This window comes from Protobothrops mucrosquamatus, unplaced genomic scaffold (genome assembly GCF_001527695.2).
Source record: "Protobothrops mucrosquamatus isolate PMUCROS unplaced genomic scaffold, P.Mucros_1.0 scaffold89, whole genome shotgun sequence".
In the NCBI taxonomy this organism is placed as follows: domain Eukaryota; kingdom Metazoa; phylum Chordata; class Lepidosauria; order Squamata; family Viperidae; genus Protobothrops; species Protobothrops mucrosquamatus.
The window spans coordinates 594,691-598,197 of record NW_015386465.1 but is presented as its reverse complement, the minus strand read 5'-3'; positions in this window follow the sequence as shown (position 1 = coordinate 598,197).

Sequence of the window (3,507 nt, the reverse complement as noted above, 5' to 3'; positions counted from 1 at the left end):
GTTCCAGCAAGCGGGACTGGCCTAGGGGATTTTATAGGGGTTTTAATTACTTTTAAATTTGACATTCTCAAATATTTCATTTTAATTAAATTTTAACTGGGTGTAATATGTTAGCTTTTTATCATTTGTCAGCCGCCCTGAGTCCGAAAGGAGAAGGGCGGGATATAAATACAATTAATAAATAAAATAAATAAATAAATAGTATCTGTATGTTGAAAAGGGGACTTGATGAACAACGCAATTTCATTTAGTCTAACAGGAGAAGCCCTAATCAACCAGTTCTTCACAGTTTTAAATGTCACAAAAAAAAATATCAAAAGGTAGTTGTAATTTTTTACTGTCTGTAGACTTCACAAAAGACCCTTTTTTATAGGGATGTGGATGGATGTATTGAAAGAAAAATCTTCATCAGGGTCCAGTCCAAGCCGGGAATGAACAGAATGGAGACTGCTTTAGAAAAAAGGTTGTAGTTATTGAAGAGGAGAGCCAGACAGAAAGATGGCTCTGGAAAAACTGAACACATGGAGCAGGGAGTGGTGGACTTTTATACCTCCTTTGGGCTTTGCATTTGGAGTTCTTCCTGTTTGAGGCTTTGTATTTCCTGTGTCATGTTCCTTGACCTGAGCTTCAGTGTGCCTTTTTGGAATTGGTGGGTTAATCCTATTATGTCCCAAAGATCATCTCCTGCTTCTCTGTGGCTGTGGCTGATGGCTAATTCCTGTGTTGGATTTCTTGGGTGAGGGGTTGCTGGTTCTAATCCTATCACTCTGCTATTGTTAGCTGTCAGTTTTGCTGACAGCTAACAGATTTCAAAAGATCCTGTCTTGAATGGGCTTCTGCCTGGTGGTATTTGCTCATGAATGGGCTGAATGGGATTATCAAATCTGCATTTCTAAAAGGTGATTTCCTGAGTTTCTACTAGGGCTATTAAGAAAAACTGGGCTTTGCTTTTCTAAAGCCTTTAAGATTCTTTGGGGAAATATAATATTCTGCTTTTTAATATTCCCCCAAATATTTCTTTCTCTGGGGGGGGGGTGCTGTCCTGCTGTCCTCCTACAGATGGATGGATGGATGGATGAAGTTACAAGGGATGCTGGCTGAGGAATTCTGGGAGTTGAAGTCTACAAGTCTTAAAGTTGCTAAACTTGGAGAGCCGTGGCGTACCTGGTATATGAACAAACAATAAGTTTTGAATATGTTTCCCATATTCAAAAACCACAAACAGAACTGGTGTGCACAGCCGTTAAGGATACTCATCCAAAAACGATTTGGACCCTTTAGTTCTGGCATTTAAAAAGAATGGAATTGTTAGCGTGAGCAGTGATTTCAAAGTTACTTTTAGTCGACTATTGTAAACTAAGCAATGCTCCTTGCCTGCAGTGGAGGGTATTTATATTATTTCCACAGACATAAAATGGAGGACGATACCAAGTTGTTGTTTTTTTCCTTCATAAATACAAACAAGAGATTATATTTTAATATCAGACTTTTCTGGAGAGGAACATCTGTGGCATTGCTTTGGCAGTAAGCCATGAACGAAGTGCTATCAAGTTGTGCAGCCGCCCCAGGGCTAGTTGGATGACATCATAGTGACTGCTGCACACGGATGGGGTGCATTTGTAAAACCTCAAGGCAACATCCCAGAGATTGTTGGGTCATGACCGCAACAAGTGTAGGTTCACTAAACTTAGCATCACATATTACACTGTTGATGCAAAAAAAAAAAAAAAAAAGGTACAGAGAACTTGTCAGTCACGAATGCTTCAAAGACACAGCTATAATCCCTTTTTTTTTTAATTCTGAATTATATTTAACTGTCTTATGTACTTTACTACAAGCAGAGGGGACACCACAACAGAGAAAACAGTGCCAACAAGTTTTAACACAAACAAGAAAGAAAAAAAAGGTGACATCGTGTGTTTCCTGATGATTCGCAATATGGCTGGGACATGTTCATGCCACACACAGAGAATGAATGATTTACAAATGCCAAGCAGGTAGATTGTCCTCATCTGAACTGGGCAGCCTTCCAAAATTAGCCTTTTTGTCTGCACAATGTGTACCTTAAACAGATTCAGATGTTCCCCCGGGGAACTGAATCAGACTTACGAACATCCACACTGTATCACCCAACTATAAATGGGCTGGCCAAAAGTTTTATCCAAAGCTTTGAGATGTTTTGCAAGTGACGCCGGGAGAAAACATCACCCTGAATTAAAGCCTTGCTCGTTTTCAACCTGTACATAACGCTAAACCAAACTTCAAACTGTGTTCTCTGTTCAACGCTGGACCTTCTCATATCTAGACTTTGAAAGGGAAGCAGCTTGCGATGTGCTCTCCGGATTCCTGTTTGTAGTGACAGATGTTATCCCATTATCACCACAGTGCCTAGATTTGTAAATATATTAGAGGTTCCATCTTGGCGGGGAACATGCCGTGTATTGGGTTATCGTTTTCAGAGATTTATTCAACTTGCTTATGTGCTTTAATTTTTGCAGATTCACTAGACTTAGCTCTTCTGGAAGCTCCAGATGAAAAAGCTAGTGTTGACCACAGTGCCTTTTGTTCAGTTGTTGTTGTTGTTAGTTGCGAAGTTGTGTCCGACCCATCGTGACCCCATGGACCATGTTCCTCCAGGCCTTCCTGTCCTCTACCATCTTCTGGAGTCCATTTAAGCTCATGCCTCCTGCTTCAGGGACTCCATCCAGCCACCTCATTCTCTGTCGTCCCCTTCTTCTATCACCCTCCATCTTTCCCAGCATTAGGCTCTTTTCCAGTGAGTCCTTCTTTCTCATTAGGTGGCCAAAGTATTTGAGTTTTTCATTCAGTAGAGGAGACAAAACAACTCTCCTAGCATCTTCTTCTAAGTATAAAGTCCATTTGTTGGCCAGTTAATGCTGTGCTTTAATCTCTTTTAACCCTTTCACCTCTGTCTATCCTGTTCCCTAGTTTTACAATCTATATGTCCATTTGCTGGTGGAGTAGATGATTGTCCCCAGATGCCTGCTTGGATTCCAAACCTCCATTACTTGTTTCATTACTCAAATGCCCATTTATTTTTTTAGGGTCTTGGCATCTTAGGCTGAAAATCAGGCAAAGAAATTCCAGACCTCTTGAATAAGTTCCAATTCCCAATTAAAATGACAGTGGAAATAGCAGTGATCATCTAGGTAGTTTAGCGGCTGTGAGTGACTTGAACTTTTGGCACAATAAAGGTCAAGAGATGTAAATGTTGTTTAGAATCAGTTTAAGAAAGAGCTTTGACTTGGACTTTGTTGATGATAATATCTGTTTTAAAGGCAGGAAAAAATGCATTTATGTTTCATTCTAGCAGCAGTTTTAATTAATGTAGGATCCAAATTGTCTGTTTTGGTTATATTTAATTTGGCTTATTTTGAAATGCAGATTGAACACAGCCTTCCTTCCTTCCTTCCTTCCTTCCTTCCTTCCTTCCTTCCTTCCTTCCTTCCTTCCTTCCTTCCTTCCTTCCTTCCTTCCTTCCTTCCT